The sequence below is a fragment of the Mytilus galloprovincialis genome, chromosome 2 (genome assembly GCF_965363235.1).
Source record: "Mytilus galloprovincialis chromosome 2, xbMytGall1.hap1.1, whole genome shotgun sequence".
NCBI lineage: Eukaryota > Metazoa > Mollusca > Bivalvia > Mytilida > Mytilidae > Mytilus > Mytilus galloprovincialis.
The window spans coordinates 955829-965723 of NC_134839.1; positions in this window are offsets into that span (position 1 = coordinate 955829).

Here is a 9895-nt window from a genome sequence, read left to right on the forward strand (position 1 = left end):
AATTCGTTCGAAGTACGTGATAAATTGCATGCTTATAATTGGTGCTTTTGATTTTTCTACCCTATATACCACTTTGCCTCATAGTCTTATTAAGAAAAATTCACACACCTCAATAAATGGTCGTTTAGAAAAAGTCAGAATATTTAAACTCTTTTAGGTCATTTTTTTATTAGCAACAAAGTGAGCTCCAGTCAATATATATAAACAATACACCAACGTTTCATGAGAACTGCTGAAAGCATTTTTAAGTTATTTTTGAAAATACCACCATTTTCTAATGAATAAAATCCCTTAACTCAATAACATAAAATCTAAAATTAATAAAAATCGAAAGGGAGTTTACAACAATAGATATAAACATTTCAGCAAAGTTTCATGAGAACTGCTGAAAATACTTTAGTGTTAATGTCTGAAAACTGGAAAATCCCCTCTTTTTAATTAATAAAAACCCGTTAACTCGGAAACGTAAAATCTAAAATTTATAAAAATTGAAAGTGACCTCATGTGTATAGATAATTGTGGATAAAACTTCAAAGGTGTTAATTACTAGGTAATTTAATTAAGACAATGTACCTTTTTGTCATAAATATGATGAATGTGTCGGCATTTTCTTTTCGATCTCCAAGTCACAATGGAAGAGTGTATGAATGAAGACTTTCATGAATTTAGAATTGAATTGAAGTAATCAACTTTGCCTTCACAGAAACATCGTCCATCTCAACTTGTGAGCGACAAGCAGACGTAAACATGTTGGAAATTAATTTTGGAGTTACTTCCCCTGAAAAAGCTTATTACAAAATTGTGCTCCTAAAATTTTATCTAGCACTAAACATAGGAAAAAATAACCAATTGAATACAAAATTGTATAAGAATGTTACCTTTTAAGATACTAACTGTCTTTGAACATACAAAAAAAATATATTGCAATTTATTTTTGATAATCATACTTTTGGCAATCCATGTTTTATACATTGTCAATTAAGAAATATGTATAATTTAATTGGTTGAATGGTGTTAAGCTATCGACTTACAAAAATGGAAGTGCGTAGTTAAACTCTCGTCACAAATCAACATGATGAAGTTACACTAAATAATATATTCCTAAACACAAACAAAAAAAAAAGTTTTGAGGGCCAAGCTGTAGATGAAAATTTTGAAATACAACTACTCTGTCATGTACATGTATGGTAAACTATGAGATGTTTAGTTTATGTTCTTTCTTTTTGGAAGGAGAGGGGTTGGGGGAGAATAGTAAGTTTATTTTGCCTCTTTTGGTTAATAGTATGAATGTGTATTGCCATGTGATATGAACATGTAGTATGAATGACTTTTCTTAGAAATTTTATAGAAGAAATAATCATAACAACAACTTATGCATCTTTATTGACAATATATACAGTAAAAAAATATGTGAACTCGTGATACACGCAGGGACATAGACAAAAGAAATGAGCAGTGCCTTCTCCTATCATAAAAAAGTGCCCTGCCCTCCACTGGCACCCTGCCCCTTTTGAATTCTAGCTAGGGCACTGTATAAACAATTCACCAAACTGAGTCCTTGCTTTGTGAAAGCATTTTTGAGATAGTATCAGAAAACTGAAAAAACACCGATTTTATGGAATAAAAACCCATTACCCAGAAACTAAAAATCTATAATTTAAAAAAGAAAAAAAAAAAAAAAAGGGAGCTCACGTCAATAGATATAAACAATATTTCCCAAAGTTTGATGCAAATTCGTTAAAGAGTTTTTGAGTTAATGTTCGACATGTTGACAACAGATAGACGGACAACAGTATACCATAATATGCCGGTTCCGTAAACGAGCGTATAAAAAATATTATTATATATTGAGTAGTAATTTAAACACATTCTAGATACATAAATTAATACTAAAAACATAATCATAGAAAATAGAATGCATTACAAAGGATTATATCCGTAATAAGAAATACTGATTTGTCAAAGACCGAATTATTTTAATATTTCATTTACTGTTATCTGTTTTTGTCCATTTTAATTCCTTGTTATCTGTTATGAGCCAAATCAATTTGCTGTTTTGCTGTTATTGGGACCCCCCTTGCCCCCCTCTTTCTTGCTTTTGCACATTTTTCGTCATAACAAGAGTTTTCTTTTCTGGACTATCATTAAAAGGAGAGGAAGCCAGATACATGTATACTAAAGAGATTAGCGACTTGTAAATCTCGCTGACTTCACGCGTGTAAACTCGTACCCAGCATCCTCTAATCATTTGATAACGAGATTAGCGGTAGTCTAGGCAATCGATAATAATCACTCGGAACACCCTGTTGTTTTTCTTTGTATTAAGGACCAGGACAAAGACCACAGGCACTTGTTTCTATCCATTGGAAGAACCGGCACTATCAACGTATATTTTCTTCCAATGGATAGAAACAAGTGCCTGTGACAAAGACTTTCAGAATTAAAATCTTGTATTGTAAACAAATTCGCAGGTGAATAATAATGACACTGTTTACATGTAGCATCAATCGGTCTGTTAATTAGGGGGTCCCATGATTAGGTGTGTATGTGGAAAATTATTATCTTTGGAAGAAATAACTGTGTAGTGTCGAAGATGTCAGCAAGCGAAATTTCCCCTTTTAAAATTAACTTTCAATCATCTCAATATTTATATCTATATTAAAATTGATGCTTGGTGGTTATTGTGATATTCACGATGTCCAAGACAGATTTTTTTATCATGGGACGACAATTTAGATTTAGATATATTGTTAGGGGAATACACAGACACTGACCCAATTGTAGATAGTGACGACGACTTTGTTCTAGCGACAGGTGTCCACCCCCCCCCCCCCCTCCCCCAAAAAAAAGGTCAAGGAAATTGACAAGAGTTTAAGTGCAGATGTTACTGCTATACTTTGGTTACAAATGTCCTGACTTTGACAAGATTCTGAAATCTATCTCTGGATTCCGTGGACACACTTCAAGACAACATGGAAAACAATTGAAATGTAATTTAGGCGAAAATGTTATTTTTTTCTTCATCCTTTTAACAAGGACGCATTTGTTAAAAAAAAAAAAAGGATATGCAAAAGTGCATGTCCTTTAAAAGTATTTAAGGTCCTGTCCATGCATGCTATGTTAATTTTGTAATACTTCCTTAAGAAAAACTTTAAGAATCATCAATTCCGCCAAGATTGAATAATTATTTATATGAAAACAAAATGTCAAAGTGGCTTGATACTTAATTTAAATGGCTTCGTGGTGCATATATGACTTATTAAGCATAACAACTTGACAAGATATGTCGAGCTACTTTACACTGTGATAAAAAGTTTCAAGTTTTAACACCAGGGGTTCACACTACCTTGTTTATGATGTTAATAATTAATCTAGAAAGACTTCATCAATTTGTTAACAACAGGTGACATTTCTGCATGTCCAAGTGGTTTAATTACATGAGTTACTAACTTATTAAGAGGAAGAATCATACAGCTACTGATAACCTAACATGTTTGATCTTTACTTCGTGTACCTTACAGGATGTTTACTTATTAATAGGTGCAGTTTTATTACCATGATCAAGATTTTTAATTAGCAACATTAAAACCTGTATCAATGGAGCTTAACAACAAGAACATTAGCATGTGTTTAGTAATTTAATTATCATTGCTTTAATTTTCAAGAAAAAGAACATTATGACTCTGAAGCCATTTTGAGACCATTCAAGTAGTTTTGTTATCCCGCAACGATCATTTTATTCAGGATTATCCTAGTCCAACTATAATAGAAGAAACCGTTTTATAGACCTTATATGTCATTGTTTAAACAAACACAACCTCGAAATATTGCTTAGTTTTATTTATTTTTGTTCCAAAAGTCGGGAGCCTTATCGAGTACTGAATCTAAAATTTGGGCTTCTTGAATCGGGATATAAATTCGCCTATAATTTTATTAACTATTACTAAAGAAAGCTTAAAATTATAAATAAACTATGCCACTTCATAAATTTAAGTTATTTTTAATTGAATTGTGTTGATATAGATTGTATTTTATTATAATTTGGTTGTTTTCTGTACGTTAAAGCTGTTTGTAAATAATCAGTAATGGCGGATTGTTTGGCGAATTTTCTACTCTCGAGAAATCTCGTGCACATGCGTGAAGTTGACCGCTGGTCAATAGCCGTAACGATAAGTTGCCAATCTCTGTATTTATATGTCTCTGAGGAAGCGTAAACATTTTGCTTCAAACACGTGCGTCGCAAAGTGGTTAATACATCCCTTTTGTAACATGTGACAGAAGCCATTTAACCATATCATTTTGTCAAATCATACAATCAACACCTTTATTAATTAGTCCTTTGATGTCGATAGCTACATGTATAAATGCAATCAGCTGATTATTGATTTTCTGTCAAAATCTTAACCACAGTTCAAGGTGAATTCCGAGTGTTGTCTCATGGGTAAAGTCAGAGAAACCCGAAAAAAGTAAATAAACAAGATGGCTGAAAATAAATCGTTATATATATTTCTTTCGACAAATTCTTTCGCCAATGACGAATTTTAATCGCCAATATTTATTATTTTTACGACCGCCAGCGGAAACCCTGACTGTTCATTTTATTTTATTTCATATTTTCATCTCATCTTGTCATGTGTGTTTGTGTTATGTTATATAACTTTTGATGAACTTTTTTGTACCATTGTAACTTTATGGGGTTTGAGAAATAATCTCAACTCGATTGCTTTTCTCGCTTTCGCCGTTCTCGTTGAGATAATCAACGATAATATATAAGTAACGCATATAATCTCCTTTAATTTGTTGTTTATATTTTTTGAATTGTAATATGTAGTTGGTGACATCGTGATTTTTTGCATACTAGTATTGTAATTATTTGGAGAGAATTGTATAAAGTTAGAATACCTTGTATCGAATTCTATTGTTTATGTATACCAAAAAATAGGTATAAACTTATGTATAGTATTTGATAAACTGCATGCACTTTAATCGACGAAAATGAAAAAGAAAACAACTGCACAGAACCTTTCAACATGCACGGAGAATTTAAAAAAAAAATGGCTTTGTACAACTTTACCTTTTTCCGGTGTAACTTTTGGTGCAGTGCTTTTTATGAAAATGTGAAGTTATCAACGCACGCAATGGAGTTCCAACTATGCATATAATCGATTGTGGACGCACACAAGCTCATCCCAACAATGTAGCTGTTCGATTGTCGAAAGCACAGAATCTCATTCCAATTATGTTGATGCATGTTCGATTGTCGACGTCCACAATCTCATTTCAACTAAAAAGATGTTCGATTATCGACACACATGATCACATTCCAACTATGCAGATTGTCGATTGTCTCCGCATACCATCTCATTCAAATTTTGCAGATCACACAATCCCATTTCAACTTTGCAGATGTTCGATAACCGATACACACAATCCCATTTAAACTTTGCAGATGTTCAATAACCGATACACACAATCCCATTTCAACTTTGCAGATGTTCGATAACCGATACACAAAATCCCATTTCAACTTTGCAGATGTTCAATAACCGATACACACAATCCCATTTCAACTTTGCAGATGTTCGATTATCGAACACACAATCTCATTCAAACTTTTGAGGTCCGTAATTGTTGACGCATATAATCTTATTAATTTCAACCATGAAATTATGATTGTTGGATTATGCATGCACAGAATTTCATTTTGACTATGTTTTTTTTTTTTTTTTTTGACACACCATATATCTTATGTCGACGCACACATACTCATTAAAACTATGAGGATGTAATAACAATTTTCCTATAAATGTATTCAAACTAAAAAATAGTATAGGCCTGGAAAAATGTCGCATGTGTATAACATTCGATGCAGAGGCTTTTGAAAATATCAAATGTAATAGCATTCGATACAGAGACTTGAGAACAAATCACATGTGTTCAAACATTCCGATACACAGGCTTTTGAAAATATCCCATCTGTATGAAAATTCGGAACAGAGACTTGTACCAATATCGCAAGCGTTATAACATTTGATATATTAACCAGTTAAAGGCTTGTGAAAATATCGCTCGTTACAATATTTGATACAGCGGCTTTTTAAATTATCGAATGTGAGAACATTTAGCACAGAGGTTTGTGAACATATCACACCTATTATAAATTTTGATAAAGGGCCAATGATATCAGATTATTACATGGCATTTTTCATATCGCATGTATTATCAGCCCTAGGTTCAATATCAGCCCAAGAGCCGCATGGCTCGAGGGCTGATAATACATGCGATATGAAAAATGACATATAATGATCTTTTTATCATATAATGGAGAAAAATAACAGATTCATATATTAATCCTTTTTCGTGGTTTCCAAAATGAAGTTCGGAGAGTGAAAAGATCACGGACGTCCCAGTGGCGGATCCAGGGGGGAGAGGGTTCCGGGGGTTGGAACCCCCCATTTTTTTTTTTGACGATCAATGCATTTGAATGGGGACATGTGGTTGGACCCCCCCTTTTATACTGGGTTGGGACCCCCTTTTAAAATAGCTGGATCCGCCCCTGCGTCGAACCAAAAATTAAGTACATTCGATATGACTTATTTCTACCATATGCCTCAACAAAGTAGAAAAAAAAACATTTTAATATGGACGAATCGACGAAAAAAATCAACAATATACATAATTAACACTGTTTGGAAAAGTCAACTTTTTCGAAGTAACTTTCTAAATAATGTTTGAAACTTTTAAAAAATGCATTTGTTTAATAATTAAATTATTATTTATTTATTTTTTTCTAATTATTTTACACAATATACTTTTCAGTATCCAAATAATTGTTTTGTACACTACTTTGTAGTGTCTTTCACTGAAAACGATCATTGAGATCTATTTTCCGGAATATGCCGAATATCACCGGAATACACTCGATACAGTTTTTAAAAGAGGGACGAAATATACCAAAGGGACAGTCAAACTCATAAATCTAAAACAAACTGACAACGCCATGGCTAAAAATGAAAAAGACAAACAAACAACAGCACACATGACACAACATAGAAAACTAAAGAATAAACAACACGAACCCCAACAAAAAACTAGGGGTGATCTCAGGTGCTCCGGAAGGGTAAGCAAATCCTGCTCCACATGTGGCACCCGTCGTGTTGTACATTAAAAGACAAGTATATTTGGTATGTATTTTTTTTTACAGAGAATCCATGTTAATATGCGTCTGTCATGTTCTTAAAATATAGCCCGACCTCATTTTCATACTGAGACAATATCACATTGGGTTTTAAATTCATAACAGAGGCTGATGGCAATATCGCATGTAATAACATGCGATACAGAGGCTTGTGAAAATATCGCATTTTATAACATTTGATAGAGACTTTGAAATTATCGAATGTAAGAACATTGATTCAGGGGCTTGTGAACATATCAAATCTGTTATTACTTTCGATAAAGAGGCCAATGAACATGCATATCGCCTGTTTGAACCGTGATTCGATAGAGAGGCTTGTGAACAATTTGCAGGTTAGAACATTCGATACAAATGCTTATGAACATATCACATCTGTTATAACATTCGATACAGAGGCTTGTGAACATTACACATCTGTTATAACATTCGATACAGAGGCTTGTGAACATTACACATCTGTTATAACATTCGATACAGAGGCTTGTGAACATTACACATCTGTTATAACATTCGATACAGAGGCTTGTGAACATTACACATCTGTTATAACATTCGATACAGAGGCTTGTGAACATTACACATCTGTTATAACATTCGATACCTGAGAGGCTTGTGAACATAACACATCTGTTATAACATTTGATACAGAGGCTTGTGAACACAACACATCTGTTATATCATTCGATACAGAGGCTTGTGAACATTACACATCTGTTATAACATTCGATACAGAGGCTTGTGAACACAACACATCTGTTATATCATTCGATACAGAGGCTTGTGAACACAACACATCTGTTATATCATTCGATACAGAGGCTTGTGAACATTACACATCTGTTATAACATTCGATACAGAGGCTTGTGAACACAACACATCTGTTATATCATTCGATACAGAGGCTTGTGAACACAACACATCTGTTATAACATTCGATACAGAGGCTTGTGAACACAACACATCTGTTATAACATTCGATACAGAGGCTTGTGAAAATAGAATGAAATTCAAAACAGTGTGGCTGTGGCCATTGATTGACACATTAAATTCATCCATTGACTGGGACAATTTACGTGAACGTTTGTCTGTAACGACAACTGTTCACGACGTACCTACGATAGACATTTAAACTGTGGGGTCACCAAAGGTTTCTTAACGCCTTTAATTATAAAATAATTCGAAAAATTAATCAGGAATAACATTTATGTCTTGATTTATATAATTGATATAAATCAAAGCATCGTGTTATTTCTGATTAATTTTTCGAATTACTTTATTAAGGTGTTGAGAACCTTTAGTGACCCCATAATATAGGTGTCTTTAAAAAGTACATAGTGAGCAGTGGTTGTTACATACAAACGTTCACCTAAATTGTCCCAGTCAATGGATGAAATTATTGTGTCAATCAATGGCCACAGCCACACTGTTTTGAATTTCATTCTATCGAATGTGTTATAACATTCGATACAGAGGCTTGTGAACACAACACATGTGTTATAACATTCGATACAGAGGCTTGTGAACATAACACATCTGTTATAACATTCGATACAGAGGCTTGTAACCATTACACATCTGTTATAACATTCGATACAGAGGCTTGTGAAAATATCGAATGTGTTATAACATTCGATACAGAAACTTGTGATAATATTGCATGTGTTATAAGATTCGATATAGAGGCTTGTGAAAATATCGTATGTGATAGAAGATTTGATACACAGTTGTTCTCTTCAGTTGCACATTAAAAGACAAGTTAATTTGGTATGTGAATTAATTGTTACAAGTAAATATGCCTTTTAAATGTTATAAAAATATGATCATAGCCTCGTTTTCATGTTATTGGTCAGGTCAGGTTACATTCTCCTGTACTTTTGACTGACAGATGAATATTGTGTACTTTAATGTAGAGTTTTCTTTTATATCATTAAATAGTTAGATTACTTTACCGATTTTTTTAATTTTGTGATTTTGTCGATTCGGAAGGCGGGTGATGTATCACAGGCACTTGTCTCAGAAATTTTTTTTCCTATATACCTTAATATAACACAAGGTACTTAACTAAATTTTTTGAAAAATGACCCCCAGTCCCGAATTCCCGTTATTTTTCGATTTCTCGGTTGTCAAACCTACTTAAACTTAATATGCCGTAAATCTAAATTGATTTATCTACACAATGGTATATGACACGACTATCATTGTTGTCGGGATCATTAGTAGCAGGTCTCAGAAGTCGGTCAACGGGATTTTTTTTGCATTCGTCTCAAACTTTGGCAACACCCAGTCCGCATGTAATTTTATACTGGTTTCTCATTGGTCGATCATCTATCTAAAAATAAATGTGGGAAATTTTGGTCAATTTATAACTCTACATAAGTGTCGTTGTGTACACGTGTGTTTCATAACAAAATGAATGTCAAACAGCTTATAGCATTGAATCAGGTAAAAAATGGTCATAACCTTTTGCTTCTGGGGCAAAGTGGAACGGGGAAGAGCCATTTGGTCTGTACTATAGAACAAGAACTAAAAAAGGGGGGAAACGGTCGCAGTCACAGGAACAACGGGAGTGGCTTCCTTGAATATAGGTGGGATTACTGTCCATTCCTGTTCCGGTATAGCAGATGGTCATTTTTCAAATGACGAACTATTACAAAAATTGACTATTGATGAATATTTTCGAAAATACAAGGGGTTCT